Source organism: Haliotis rufescens, unplaced genomic scaffold (assembly GCF_023055435.1).
Source record: "Haliotis rufescens isolate VD_foot unplaced genomic scaffold, xgHalRufe1.0.p SCAF_144, whole genome shotgun sequence".
Classification (NCBI taxonomy): domain Eukaryota; kingdom Metazoa; phylum Mollusca; class Gastropoda; order Lepetellida; family Haliotidae; genus Haliotis; species Haliotis rufescens.
Window position 1 is genome coordinate 140,440 of NW_025963829.1, and position 16,554 is coordinate 156,993.

The 16,554-nt window shown below is 41.5% G+C and overlaps 1 long non-coding RNA gene across 1 annotated transcript; it reads left to right on the plus strand.

The window, feature by feature from the left end:
* Window positions 1-7,760: 7,760 nt before the first annotated feature.
* Window positions 7,761-13,421, plus strand: LOC125379631. The gene is made up of 5 exons (XR_007220963.1): window positions 7,761-7,843; window positions 10,626-10,749; window positions 11,776-11,892; window positions 12,631-12,692; window positions 13,337-13,421. It is a non-coding gene; the product is annotated as an uncharacterized LOC125379631 (long non-coding RNA).
* The last annotated feature ends 3,133 nt before the right edge of the window (window positions 13,422-16,554 follow it).

Consider the following 16,554-nt stretch of genomic DNA (forward strand, 5'->3'; position numbering starts at 1 on the left):
TTTTGTCGTTGTGTTGATGCTCTAGTGTTACTGTTCTCTGGGAATTTAAGGGGAGGGAGGTAACCTTGTACGTACAGTATTGGCATTGGTTCGGCACACAGGGATACAATGATCTAAAGCCAAAGCCCTGTGTATCCTACCTTGAAAAAGTTAAATATTGCTTAATGTCATAATTGCAAAGTGACAACCAATAATGTCAAGCACTGGGCGTTTCTCAAGGAGACAGTTGTATTCAACACATACGCTGGTAACTCAGCGGCACGTTGTACATTTGAGCAAGGGTCTTTTCGCCCTCTTTGAAATTTTCATAAAAAGCGATTGTACCTCAAGCGTTTAAATTAAGCTTAAGTTAAACTTTTTGGCCAAATTCCCTTCTTTTGACTTTGACAACATGGGTCTTTTTACCCTCTTTGAAATTTTCATAAAAAGCGATTGTACCTCAAACGTTTAAAATTTTATTAAGCTTAAGTTAAACCTTTTGGCCAAATTCCCTTCTTTTGACTTTGACAACGTGGGTCTTTTTACCCTCTTTAAAATCTTCATAAAAAGCGATTGTACCTCAAACGTTTAAATTAAACTTAAGTTAAACTTTTTGGCCAAATTCCCTTCTTTTGACTTTGACAACATGGGTCTTTTTACCCTCTTTGAAATTTTCATAAAAAGCGATTGTACCTCAAACGTTTAAAATTTTATTAAGCTTAAGTTAAACCTTTTGGCCAAATTCCCTTCTTTTGACTTTGACAACGTGGGTCTTTTTACCCTCTTTAAAATCTTCATAAAAAGCGATTGTACCTCAAACGTTTAAATTAAACTTAAGTTAAACTTTTTGGCCAAATTCCCTTCTTTTGACTTTGACAACATGGGTCTTTTTACCCTTTTTGAAATCTTCATAAAAAGCGATTGTACCTCAAACGTTTAAAATTTTATTAAGCTTAAGTTAAACCTTTTGGCCAAATTCCCTTCTTTTGACTTTGACAACGTGGGTCTTTTTACCCTCTTTAAAATCTTCATAAAAAGCGATTGTACTTCAAACGTTTAAAATTTTATTAAGCTTAAGTTAAACCTTTTGGCCAAATTCCCTTCTTTTGACCTTGACAACATGAGTAGATATTCCACCTCGTTCAATCAAAGAAACAGATCAGTAAGAACGGGAGCACAACTGGTGCCCACGGGGATGCCTATGTCTTGCCTCATGTCCTATCCCAAAATTTCACATAGATCCAGCATCTCGAATAGTATTGTCTCAGTAAACCTCAGATGACATTTGCTTTACTTAATGAATACTAGTACTTTATATCTATGATCATTACGTTTAGTGACAAATGCCCCATGGATCAAGGAATGGATGTTTGTGTAGTGTGCGATAGTGGCCTGATAGTCCTGAGGTATAGTGGCGTACAATATTGAAAAAATCAAATGTTTTGACAACATTAAACTTGTTTTTTTTCTGAGATTGCAAAACATTAAGCAAATCCTTTGAGCTTTTGAGAATCCACATGGTTCCATATGGTATAATTCCGCTTGTTTCACATACGCTCTGTGAATATAAAGAAAGTCCTTCCGGCTTGATTGGACCGCCTCCGTGGTCTAGTGGTAGGGCGCCGCCCGGAGAGCGGAAGGTCCGGGGTTCGATCCCCGGCCGCGTCATACCAAAATACGTTAAAAGATGGTACTTGTTGTTACCCTGTCTGGCGCTCGGCATTAAGAGGCCAAAACAAGGACTGGTCGGCTCGGAGTCAGTATGCTGTGTCTGAGTGGGGTATTCACGTTAAAACTGCGGCATGGTATCTCAGTGGGCTAGCACTATTAATCGCCATCAGTCAGGACTAGTTCAAGCAGCCACACACACACGTGCCTGCACGTCGCTATGTAAGTGCAATAATCATGGACGCGACGTGAAACCCCATTTCACCTCACCTCACCTCACCTCACCTCACCTCACCTCACATCACCTCACCTCACCTCAGCTTCCTTGATTGTGTTGAACATTATGATAACTCATTGAAACAGTAATTTGGTGGTTCATGTCTGGACCAAGCAGCAGCGGACAGATGGCTAAAATTTAATAATTGTAATAACCAGTTCAAAGTGGCGCGAGAAAATGCTGTGTCTAAACAATGTCGGCAATTTATGATACTCTTTACGACATTACAATGTTATTCTAGAAAGGACATAATCGCGTTGTCGACGTTACAAAATCAAGAAAGAAGTCACTAACCTGACCAAGGCGCGACATCGGGGATAATGCGACATTTTGACCAACTGTGGCATTGTCGCGATTTGAGTAATATTTTGAGAAATAATGCGACATTTTTTTAAAATGTCATCCCATCTTAAATGTTTTTAAAAGGCGTTAAAATGTACGAAAAAGTGACAGTTTGTGTCTTGCTTGATAAAGGTATTAGCATATGTATGGAAACGTCTCATGAAAAGAATAGCGAATCGGAACTCAATAAGTCAAGCGTGTATTAATTGTTTGCTTGGTTTTATAAGGGCGACAACGCGACGATGTCACTTCTAGAAATCCATAGATATTGTCACCAGGATGTATTTCAGCCCCTAATTAACCTGGTCAGTGGATCAGTGTGCACTCAATTTCATCCTCATCTCGCTGTGGAGTATACAGCAGTAGTAAAATGTTCATTAAAGTGCCACACGCACAACCTGTTCAATATAAAATCGACGCACATAAGATAAAAGGTGTATGGAATGCGTCCAGCCAGACATTGGCTTATGAGACACTATACACAATATAAACAAAATATATACATAATATATATAATGTGAGAGGTGTGCAATTTAGCTACGAAATCAGAAGACTCACAGGAAACAATAACAAACTCCTCGATTCAACAACGAAAGGAAAAGAAAGGATAGGTAGAGAGAAAGGTAATTTAGTAATCAAAGCGACGACTGTCGTCTCTTAAACATTTTAAAAAGCGTTGCGGCAAGCAATTTTTGCAAAACGTTGGAATTCATTAAGTAAATAAATTTCTCTTCTTCGCATATTTCATTAAAAATTCGGTTGTTTTATTCAGCTGCACAATATAAATTATACCGTAAATCTTTATAGAAACTGCATTGTTGTAAAAAATGACAGTCATCTTCCACCAAATCACAATTGCAATATTTACATAACCTCTCCGACAGTGGTATAGGAGGCTTGGACTATCTGCCTGTCTCAACAAACAAAGTTGCCCGTGAGACGCGAGAAGGCTAACAGTCTACCATTACATACTATCCCATTCATAGCGTCTCCCATTATGATGCCAGTATTACTGTAATGATCATGCTTAAACCACAATAACTCATATTGGTTTCACTTCTAAGGCTAAACAGCATATCTTGTGATCAGCTGGGAAGCATGACTTGTGACGTTTAAAATATGATCGAGCACATCTGCAAACTTGCTGATGGGGCATTAATTACACAGCCATATATACTTACGGAAGAACAGGCGACAAGCACGTGGATAGGAGCACATATGTTCAACTGGGTAACATTACACGTGCATATCTGAAACTGAACTCTCAGTTGATTTTATCATATGTCTGTTTGTCAATTGAAAATATCTGAGTTGGCAAAATTGTATCCAAACTGTACTGGCGCTTAGTGAGCACTCAAAGAATACTTTTATGTGGTTTTATATATATGAAATATAATTATATTTAAATCTTATGAAGATGAAAAAAAGAAAGAATTGACATTATACCCAAATGTTGGTATCTTAGACATCTTATCTTTAAAAATCACTAATTTTGCTTTTTGTTTCGGCACAGATTTACAAAATAGCAAACATTGTGGGGGTGGGGGCGGGGTGGGGGCATGTGTTGCAAATTCATTTCTTCATTGAACCAATGTATTTTACACAAAATTACCCATCCACTAATTATTTTTTACAAACTTTATTACATATTCAAATTCAACAAAAGTTTTTTTTCAATTTTCAATTACATGAAATACAACCTCTGTATGCCCCTAAATTTAAATCAGACAACCGGGTGAGGATTCCGGTTTAGAAAAGCGCCTATAAACCTTGTCTGGTCGTACGAAGTTCAATCACTTGGTTGAATGCATGTTATTGTACCCTAGCGGCGTGGATTGTTGCTCGAGATACTTTACTGGATTATTTATCCAATGTCATGCTCCTTTTTCTATTTCTGCAATATGTTCCCTTTTAGAAGGTTGACGAATTTGTTGTGGCTATATTTGTAACATCTCTTTTTAAGTTGTCACGGAGCTGAGCCCTTGCGACTAGGGTGTAAATAAATATAAATATAGAAATGATAGACAACGTGGTAAAAGTTCACATTTGTATTACTCTCAGTCAGATATGGGGGCACGGGTGGCCCAGTCGTCTAAGGCGCCGCGATTCGCTGTGCAGAGTTGCGTCCCTTGGCCACACCAGAAACCTATGATTGTGGGTTTAAATCCCTGTTCGCCCCGATTATGTTTCTAGGTTTGTCAGCACCATACCCGTGCTCGTGGGTTTCACCGAAGTGGTAAACGTCTGAGACCTGCATCACTTCGGCTTTCCTCCCACATTAAGCTGACACGCCGCGATATGACTGGAATACTGTTAAAAGCGGCGTTAAACCCAACTCACTCACTCACTCACTCACTCACTCACTCAGCCATATATAATGAACGAGAGACAATCTAAAGAGGCTGGACGTCAAATGTCACAGGCAAAGGTCACAGATACATAAACAAGGAACGATTATGCCAGCTCCTTAGTGCAACCGTATACCAGCTATTACCTAAGATGACTAAGTCAACACTCTGACAAGACTATCAGCAACATACATAGACAGCAGATTAAACCGGCTGTGAACAATAAACACCTGGGAGTTCATTATCTTTGCACTATAAATGCGTGATAACCAAGGATTGGCTAGATGGGGACCTGTCCCTAAAAGTCTCTTGGATTGAAAAGGGACTACTTGACTTCCAGAGTTACTTGACCTACAGAAGTTCATGACTTCCAACAATGAAAAGGCACTTGACTTAAGCTGGATATTCCTGAGAAAATTAGTTATTCACATTCTAGATAAATTGGGGTATATTACGTAAAGATAATATCCTACCCGATACGTTTAGTGCAGTAACCACTCGAAAATAAGTCAGTATAGGATCATAGTATATGCCCAATAAGTACCTACTGGCCAAACAACGTTTGACCACTCACCCAGTAGCAGAAAGACCCATCAAGGCCTAACGGTTCCTGGTGATAACTGTCCTTGGTAGAGATGAGTATTTATATGTGAAGCGAGGACTTTGGAGAAGACAATCACCGCTAGCTATTGTGAAAGCTGTCTGACCATGTGACTGAACAGAAATGTGCCTTTCTAAAGTATACAAAGCAGTAATAGCAACTAACTACTAAACCAATGTTATAAAACAAGGCTGAACATGAGCTACCCAAAGATAATAAACATTTATAGCCAGATTTGTACAATTAGTAAGGTGGAAAAATGAATACATTATACTAGATAACTCCGCTACAGCGTGAAAATCAAAGTTACAAAAACACTTTCAACAAGTGAATACTCACAGACCTAGGAAATAACAGATATGATACCAACAACATAAGATAAAAATGTTACAGAATAAAATTTAGTCAACAAATTCTCTAGCGCCAGCCTAACGAACACATGGTCCAAGAACTGAAGGAGAACGTCCGACCGCTGGACAGTGAACAGCTGGTTTTACAAACCGGTGACAAAGTAAGTACTCATCATCAAGAAATGTTCAGCTCACTCAAATGTTTCTTTTTATTTCAAGATTCATGATTCAAATGAAAAAACACCCACGTAAATACTGTCATAGTTCATCTAAATATAAATGTGATAAAATATTTTTTCAACCCATGCAAAAGTTGACTTTTATGCAAGCCCCATACATTTCACTACCCAAGAATGGGTAAAAAAACATGTGCGTTAACGGGATTCCATATGCACCGTTTAGAATCGTGCTGACAACAACCACTCAGAAAAACAAAAAAATTACGCAATTATTCAACATTACGAAATGCCACGCCTTTCCGAAAATTAGCGTATCGAGTCAACGTGATGTTGCAAGACAAGTTAACGTCAACAGAAACACCATTTGGTGTAATCGGCAAGACAACTGGATTCGAACAAGACACCTTCGAAAACGATTCAAGCCAGCAACAGTTACTGAAAGAAGCATCCTTGGCCTTCGACGAATATCTTCACAAACCGTACGTCACCGCCTCAGATGTGCAGGTATTGTCGCGAGAAGAACCGCCAGACGTCCCATTTTGACAGGAAACCACCGTCAAGCACGTCTACAGTGGTGCAGACAGCGTCTACGCTGGACGGCCATGCAGTGGGGACAAGTTCTATTCACTGACGAGTCTCGTTTTCACCTCAGCCACAGCGATGGACGGTTTCGAGTGTGACGACGTCGAGGTGAACGATACGTCAATCATTGTGTCATGGAAGAAGATCGGCTCGGGGTGGCAGCGTTATGGTATGGGGTGGGATTACAGCTAGACAGAGGACCCGTTTGATAGTGATAGAGGGAAATATCAATGGACAGCGCCACTGCGACGAGATCATCGGTCCTGTTGTTCTACCGTTTTTGCGTCGTCATGGCCCAGGCATTACCTTTCAACATGACAACGCCGGCCTCTAATTGCTCGACTTGTACATGAATCTCTCCAACAAAACAACGTGAATGTCAGCCCCTGGCCAGCTCGCTCCCCTGATCTCTCACCAATCGAGCACATGTGGGATGAGATGGATCGGCGCCTTCGACGTCAGCCACGTGTTCCCACAGGACTTTGTGCGACGCCTGGTCCATTCCATGAGACTAAGATGTGTTGCTTGCATCGCAACCAGAAGTGGACACACACGCTTTTGATTTGTAAATTGACATATTGGCATGTTCATTTTTTTCTTTAAATGAAATCACGTATTTTCTGAAGTCAGTATGGCAAATTAAACCATTTGAACACTTACGGGAGTCTTTTATCTGTTGCAAACCGAAATTGTTTCAGATTTGGTAAAAACATAAATTTGCATTAAATCTTATTCAATGTCACAGGAACTTTTGTTATTCAGTGTATAAAAGAAATATTTCCGACCGGCCGTTATGGATTACCCAAATACTACATATTCAATTTGTTAACCTTCAACAGAGAACTGTCACTATAATGTATGTAAACATCAAGAACCATTAGAGAACCAAAAGTTCAAGAGACACATTCCCGAAAAAGCAATCACTAACGTCAGTTCGGCGTCAGTACCAGTTGTTTTGTCTGAAATTAACAGAGGCGGTCGGGTAGCCGAGTGGTTAAAGCGTTCGCTCGTCACGCCGAAGACCCGGGTTCGATTCCCGACATGGGTACAATGTGTGAAGTTCATTTCTGGTGTCCCCCGCCGGGATATTCCTGGAATATTGCTAAAAGCGGCGTAAAACCATACTCACTCACTCACTGAAATTAACAAACAAAGAGAAAAATAACTCAAAGGTTCAGATATAATTTAACAAATGAGCCTTTGTATTCCCTTATGTCCATCCAACCCTTCCCAGAACCATTACAAACACCACAACCAAACCGCATATAACCAGGGAAGAAAACCGTTATCCACGTGTTCCATCTGATTCAACATGTTGAAAGAAACAGATGTCATAAGCTCATGTTGCTTAGATATTTCACAATCACAGGATATCTGAAGAGGAAATGAAAGGTGACAAAACCATGCGTGTATCAAAGCCAGGTTTGGATAACACTTTCTGTCTATAAAAACGTAAGTTTGAAACTACTGGTCACCATTGTTCAAAACCCAGTTCAGGAGAGTCCAGAGTCCAGTCTGTGAGTATTTTCCTTCTTCTCCGTTGCTGCGTTCACAATCTATAGGCGACAGTTAACTGTGACTGACAGATACGCTACACGAGATGAGAAAGACTACATATTTGACAAGTTGTTGTATTTAGCATGTAAGTCAAATTGTTTACAGACTAGATATTATTTCAACTGAAACTGTGAACCTGATTATCCATTAAAAAAAATCCTCTTGCAGTAATGTCATATTTGCATCAGACAATTTGTTTGTTTTGTCAACAGTTTGAAGCGTAAATATTTTTTATCCAAGCACGTTCTGGGACAATTGATTTTTTTCCGCTTAAATGAATATGCACTCCTTTAATTCTACTGAAACTTTCCCAGAGGTGTTATGTGAGTTGTGGACCTATCACCTAATATTCTGATTGGGCGCTCGGAATTAATTTCTGTGAGCTGTACAATATGCTTTTTTCACAACACATTTTTCTGGACATACAACATGTCTAGGGAACTATTTATTTTTTAGGGAACAATTTTCTTTTCAAACAAACCACTTCTTGAATGCGAGGTTAAACAGAATTGAGAACTAATTTGGAACTAATTATGTGTGATGTAGAACTAAACCTTGAACGACCTGCCTCCTGTTTTAGGAGTGCTAACTGTGTTCGCTTACGTAGACGCTTTCTTACACATTTTCTATGGCAGTCTAGAGGTGAAACGGTTCCATCTCTATGCGCCTACTGTGCCGATCGTCTACAGTAAAGCTGTATTTTAGTGCACTTGCCTACAATAAAAAATGTTCCCCATATATTAATTGTGGACTTGTCCAAAGTAGTTTGTATGTTGTCATAACGTTGCTCTAGTTTCACAAACCTGTGAGTTGCTTTGAAACACGTTGTTGTGCTATTTTGACGGCACACCGCTGATTGTGCCCAAAGGATATGACGTCATAGCCGAATATACTGCCAGATTCTAAGCTCGCTGTTATCACCAAATTTTGAAATGCCCTAACTCAATTGAGTTTGTTTCAACATTTGTTGCCACACATATTTTAGTTTAATGTGACTATCGACCAAGTTGTGAAAAAGCGTTTTCTATAAACATTACCTTCCGCGGCGGTGCGGTTGTTAAACCAACTGTTTCGATCAGCAGTGGTTATAGAGATTTGAAACCAAAGACCAATCAGAATCGAATATTTTCCAAATATTCCAAATTCTTGGTAAAATATACCCACTTCTGTTAGATTTAAACATTTAAATCTGAGGCTAGTGCTCATATATCAATCGACCAATTGGTGATATATTGGCGCAATATTTTCTGGGAGATATTGTTTAATATCATACAAGTGATATATCAATTATGATGGCTGCCGTGTAACAAATACTTAGCCTTAGACTTTTATAAGCTAAAATGGCCTTAGGTACCATTAATTAGAGATTATACAGGCAAAGGTACTCGCGATGTATTGATAAGTCTAATACTGATGATATGGACTATATGACTATATGGCTGATTAACTGTGCGCATAATTATTTTTGTAAGCCCAGGGTAGGATGGAGCTGTTTAAATGCTTTCATAAAGCACACAGTTTCAATCTTCACCCCAATGTAAACATTAATGTACATTAAATATTCAAAGAAAACATTTAGAATTTTAAAAATAAAATTGTGATAAAAAAATAATCACGAATTACGATAGACTGCGTATATAATCACATATCCTCCGTGTGCTTTTACGGGGGCAATATTTGAATGAATTTCGCTAATGTATAAAATGTCGTTTTAACAGTTCGATATGCGTTTGAAAAAGCCAAAGGTTACGTGACAAGGCTGAAATTTATCTACTTGTGAAAGGTCACGCTGCCTGACTTCATTTTAACCCCCACCCAATCCACCCCCCACCCCACCCCTACCCCAACGATTGCCTATGTTTTTGTGTCATTGATGAAAGTTTTCGCTATCTGGTCCACCAGGTAGTCTCCACTCGTACAAGCTTTAAAAATAATTACCCGTATTTAAATAATGATGACTCCCTGAATAGAATCCGACTCATATTCCCTCATATTCTCACGTCGATTATCTGTACCTTTTCTCCTAATACCGATTGTCGTATCTCTCCCACTTTTGGACGCGATCGTTCAACCACTGCGTTTATCTCCCTTGCCCAGCTTCATCTAAGGGGAACAACTCACTAGAAACTTCCCTCTTAAACATAACGACGTCATCAAGTTGCCAGCGCTTGTTCAAATCTTCAGAAATGACGTCATGATAGAACAATGATTTATCGTGAAATAAACAACGCTTCGTTCTTTATTGTTCTTTGCGATTTATCATACGTCATACGACTCTTGCTCAGAAGTTATGTGATCAAGGTTACAACATTCATGGCCTCAGAAAAGCTTTCAAACCGTTTTATGGCAGACACAATTCTACTGTCGGACAAAAAAATATGTCCGATGCAACTCCCTATGTTCATTTGTACCTTATGTTACCGTGTTTTTGGCTCGAGAATAATTGACATGTCTTTGCATGTGTTTGTGGCGGGTGCCAAGGGCAGGTTACGCTCACTTTTTCGCGAGTACCTGGTATCGTCACTATTTGATAGCGATTCATAAACACATGTTCATGATCTAATAGTTCGGAATCGTACAATCGACTCTGCTTTTTGCCGAGATTTCTTGCGAATATGGAGAGGGCTTTGTTGCTTATAGTTTTGTAATGTTTCGAATTCTGTGTTTGATGGCAGGTGGGTCATCTTAATAATTATCAAAAGATAAGTACGTACATTTATGCTTCCTATTTTTTTTCATAAGTGTGACGTCATGAAACTGTTACTCCTCTTCGTTCTTGTGTGTCTGGTGGCGCCCTCTGTTGGGTGGAGAGTCCGCTGGGGACGGGTGGCTACAGCAGCAGCTGTTGCATGGATTGGGAAAAGAGGTACACTGTCTTTGAATAGACATCGGATTGGTAGGATGTAACATTATCATTTAAAAACAAACAAACAGACGTTTTGCTTTGAAACATAAGAATGGTTATTATGCTGACGGACGAGGGCCTGATCACAAACGGAACAAAAACTAGGTATGGAAGGTTGCAGCAATGCATTGATTGGTGCATTTGTTGCCGGACCTCTCAGAAGTACAAGTGAAATGTCTCCGAAAGGCTTAACTCTGTATTACTATGTCCATATTACATTTTACAACCTCAACGAAAAATCATTTCAAATCAAATATGGGTTAACTACTGCTTGATTTTTAAAAAACAAAACAAATCTTTAGGAATTTGATTTCACGTAATTTTAAGGTTAAGGGCGGTTAAAACTATTACTATATCACGTCCCATTTAATTCTGGAGACCATTTTGTCCAGAAACTCTTCATGCTGTGGTCAGTATTTGCCAAAGGTATGTACAAAATTGAACGTGATGTTCTCATGGGTACATAAAAAGGAAGAAAAAATGTAAAAACCTTTTTTTCGAAACCTCAATATTTATGCTGTGAAGAGTGGCCCATGGGCGAGAATATTTTTCTTTGCTAAAATCTCATGTTTTTCTTTTGCAACTACATAAAGGTTTGTCTAAAATCATCATGACTCATGATTCGACTCATTTTAACATAATTCAATTAATTTGTGGCATTATTAAAATATTTCGCCCATGTGCAGGTTCATGTGCGAGAATATTTTCCTTTCCTCAAAACTCATGTTTTCCTTTCGCAAATACATAAAGGTGTGTCTACAAGAAACTTAAGTCTAACTTAATTCAACTAATTGTTGGCGTTATCAAAATATTTCACGCATGTGCGAGAATATTTTCCTTTGCTCAAAACTCATGTTTTTCTTTTGCAAATACATAAAGGTGTGTCTATAAGAATCATGACTCATAATTCAACTCATTTTAACTTAAGACAAATGATTTATGAATTTTAAAAAGCAGTAACAAACATGGTTTATGACCAATATACAGGCATTGAGAATTTCGACCTCAACAAGGACGGGTATGTTGATCAGTCAGAAGCCGAGAAACAACTGAGCACCAGAGATGCTGAAACCCTCATGAAGATGGCTAATGAAGAGGTAGATGGTAAGTGGTGAAAATATATTGAAAACACACAGGTTAGAGGCTTCGTTAGAAGCAAATAGAAGGGTACGTAGACAGGCGTGTTTGACTAGTCTTTGCATGTGTTTGTGGCGTTTTGACTTGTCTTTGCATGTGTTTGTGGCGTGTGCCATCGGTGGGTCAGGCTATGCTTACCTTTGCGCGAACACTCTTTGATAGTTATTCATAAACACATGATCATAAAATAGTCGGAATCGTACAATGGACTGTGCTTGAGCAGAGGTTTCATATGATAATGGACATGTTTTTTGTTTTTTTATATTTACATCATACATATAAGTCTAACTTATTGTTATGAAAAGGCAAAATTAATATTCTAAATTTTAAAGACTATCATAATTCTCAATAAATCAAGACATCAAACGCCGATGGAACATCAACATGAACATATATTGTGGGTTTTAGATTCTATTGTCACCATCATGACCGGTTTTAAAGTAAAGCAGGTAATACAATAAACTACGTTTATAACGAACATGCTTTAAACGAACTGACAGATAAAACGAACTGTTCTTGTTTGCTGTATATATGCTGTTTATATGCCTGTAACGAACTACGATTATAACGAACTAAAATTAGTGGTCCCTTTGAGTTCGTTATAACCGGAGTTTACTGTACATGTATCAGACAATAACATGTTGCTGACATTATGAACTTTATGTCCTACCTTTTGCAATATGATGTTTGTGATCTTTGTTTCAGGCAAGTCGGCTGTATCTGTGAATGAGTTTACACGCTATCTTCAGGATATCTAGAACGATCCCGTAAGTAGGGTACTGTACATGGTATGGATGTGGTTCTTTGACATGCGTATCTATATAACGAATTTGCGTTTGATTGATCAGTCAGTCTGACATTTGAGTTATTGATATGTTTGATTATACTTTGTGGAAATTACAATTTGTGTGTGTGCGTGCGTGCGTGCGTGCGTGCGTGCGTGCGTGCGTGCGTGCGTGCGTGCGTGCGTGCGTGCGTGTGTGTGTGTGTGTGTGTGTGTGTGTGTGTGTGTGTGTGTGTGTGTGTGTGTGTGTGTGTGTGTGTGTGTGTGTGTGTGTGTCCGGACTGATGCCGATTTCAGTGCCAGCTCACTGAGATACCATGCCGCAGTTTAACATGGATACCCCACTCAGACACAGTATACTGACTATAAGGTTTAGCTCCTTAATGCCGAGCGCCAGACAGGGTCACAACAAGTACCATCTTTGACGCGGCCGGGGGTCGAACCCCGGACCTTCGAATTCGCTCTCCGGGCGGACGCTCTACCACCAGACCACGGAGGCGATTTATACCAATTTGAAACCAGTACGACTGCCAAAGTTGACCCCTCCCATTGCTAGCGGCTGTATTAAACATACTAACTGCTACACCCTGGAAAGATGACTGTTAAAAAGCTTTATGTTTGTTTCAGAGTAGAGACGTACGAAAATCCTATTCACCGAATTACGGATCACTGAGTAAAGTATTTTTCATGCATGAATAAAATCTGCAAATAATTCGGTATTGTCTTCTTTTTAATCAACACAATTCGTTTAGTTTAACAGACTTTCATGTTGCTATTTAATATTGATGTAAATAATCGAGACAATTCAGTGATGGACATCATGAGCATCGATCCAAGCAATTAGAGATACGATGACATGCACCAATCAAGTCGGCGAGCCTGACCACCCGATCCAGTTAGTCGCCTCTTACGACAAGCAAAGTCGCCTTTAACGGCCAAGGACAATATTGCGTGAAGACGGAAAAGTCCGTCCACACATTGGCAGCAAACAACATATGACCAATACTCAGTCAGCTCAGCTGTCAAATGAGAGTATCTGGCCCAAACTGAAACGTCAAAAAGCCCCGACACTCCGTAGCGCGTATGCGTCATGCTCCCAAATGAGTGTCTGGGTAATGCGTCATGCTCCCAATTAGTGTCTGGATGGTTGCGTCATGCTACCAATGAGTGTCTGGATGGTGCGTCATGCTCCCAATGAGTGTCTAGATTGATGCGTCATGCTCCCAATGAGTGTCTGGATGGTTGCGTCATGCTCCAAATGAGTGTCTGAATGGTTGCGTCATGCTCCCAATGAGTGTCTGGATGGTTGCGTCATGCTCCCAATGAGTGTCTTCATGGTTGCGTCATGCTCCCAATGAGTTTCTGGATGGATGCGTCATGCTCCAAATGAGTGTCTGGATGGTGCTTCATGCTCCCAATAAGTGTCTGGATGGTTGCGTCATGCTCCCAATGAGAGTCTGGATGGTTGCGTCATGCTCCCAATGAGTGTGTGGATGGATGCGTCATGCTCCCAATGAGTGTCTGGATGGTTGCGTCATGCTCCCAATGAGTGTCTGGATGGTTGCGTCATGCTCCCAATGAGTGTCTGGATGGTGCGTCATGCTCCCAATGAGTGTCTGGATGGTTGCGTCATGCTCCCAATGAGTGTCTGGATGGTGCGTCATGCTCCCATTGAGTGTCTGGATGGTTGCGTCATGCTCCCAATGAGCGTCTGGATGGTTGCGTCATGCTCCCAATGAGTGTCTGGATGGTTGCGTCATGCTCCCAATGAGTGTCTTGATGGTTGCGTCATGCTCCCAATGAGTTTCTGGATGGTTGCGTCATGCTCCCCATGAGTGTCTGGATGGATGCGTCATGCTCCCAATGAGTGTCTGGATGGTTGCGTCATGCTCCCAATAAGTGTCTGGATGGTTGCGTCATGCTCCCAATGAGAGTCTGGATGGATGCGTCATGCTCCCAATGAGTGTCTGGATGGTTGCGTCATGCTCCCAATGAGTGTCTGGATGGTTGCGTCATGCTCCAAATGAGTGTCTGGATGGTGCGTCATGCTCCCAATGAGCGTCTCGATGGTGCGTCATGCTCCCAATGAGTGTCTTGATGGTTGCGTCATGCTCCCAATGAGTTTCTGGATGGTTGCGTCATGCTCCCCATGAGTGTCTGGATGGATGCGTCATGCTCCCAATGAGTGTCTGGATGGTTGCGTCATGCTCCCAATAAGTGTCTGGATGGTTGCGTCATGCTCCCAATGAGAGTCTTGATGGATGCGTCATGCTCCCAATGAGTGTCTGGATGGTTGCGTCATGCTCCCAATGAGTGTCTGGATGGTTGCGTCATGCTCCCAATGAGTGTCTGGATGGTGCGTCATGCTCCCAATGAGCGTCTCGATGGTGCGTCATGCTCCCAATGAGTGTCTGGATGGTTGCGTCATGCTCCCAATGAGCGTCTGGATGGTGCGTCATGCTCCCAATGAGCGTCTGGATGGTGCGTCATGCTCCCAATGAGTGTCTAGATGGTTGCGTCATGCTCCCAATGAGTGTCTGGATGGTTGCGTCATGCTCCCAATGAGTGTCTAGATGGTGCGTCATGCTCCCATTGAGTGTCTGGATGGTTGCGTCATGCTCCCAATGAGTGTCTGGATGGTTGCGTCATGCTCGCAATGAGTGTCTGGATGGTTGCGTCATGCTCCCAATGAGTGTCTGGATGGTTGCGTCATGCTCCCAATGAGTTTCTGGATGGTTGCGTCATGCTCCCAATGAGTGTCTAGATGGTGCGTCATGCTCCCAATGAGTGTCTGGATGGTTGCGTCATGCTCCCAATGAGTGTCTGGATGGTTGCGTCATGCTCCCAATGAGTTTCTGGATGGTTGCGTCATGCTCCCAATGAGTGTCTAGATGGATGCGTCATGCTCCAAATGAGTGTCTGGATGGTTGCGTCATTCTCCCAATGAGCGTCTGGATGGTTGCGTCATGCTCCCAATGAGTGTCTGGATGGTTGCGTCATGCTCCCAATGAGTTTCTGGATGGTTGCGTCATGCTCCCAATGAGTGTCTGGATTGTGCGTCATGCACCCAATGAGTGTCTGGGTCGTGCGTCATGCACCCAATGAGTGTCTGGGTTGTGCGTCATGCTACCAATGAGTGTCTGGATGTTGCGTCATGCTCCCAATGAGTGTCTGGATGGTTGCGTCATGCTCCCAATGAGTGTCTGGATGGTTGCGTCATGCTCCCAATGAGTGTCTGGATGGTGCGTCATACTCCCAATGAGTGTCTGGATGGTGCGTCATGCTCCCAATGAGTGTCTGGGTGGTGCGTCATGCTCCCAATGAGTGTCTGGATGGTTGCGTCATGCTCGCAATGAGTGTCTGGATGGTGCGTCATGCTCCCAATGAGTGTCTGGATGGTTGCGTCATGCTCCCAATGAGTGTCTGGGTGGTGCGTCATGCTCCCAATGAGTGTCTAGATGGTTGCGTCATGCTCCCAATGAGTGTCTGGATGGTTGCGTCATGCTCCCAATGAGTGTCTGGATGGTTGCGTCATGCTCCCAATGAGTGTCTGGATGGTGCGTCATGCTCCCAATGAGTGTCTGGATGGTGCGTCATGCTCCCAATGAGTGTCTGGATGGTTGCGTCATGCTCCCAATGAGTGTCTGGATGGTTGCGTCATGCTCCCAATGAGTGTCTGGATGGTTGCGTCATGCTCCCAATGAGTGTCTGGATGGTTGCGTCATGCTCCCAATGAGTGTCTGGATGGTTGCGAAGTGTATGTGTCCACTGTTCAGTTAAGAGAATTGCCGACTTCCTGTCGAGTTGCCGGAAGGACAGGGCGTCGTGATGGTCTCCTGCTCCCA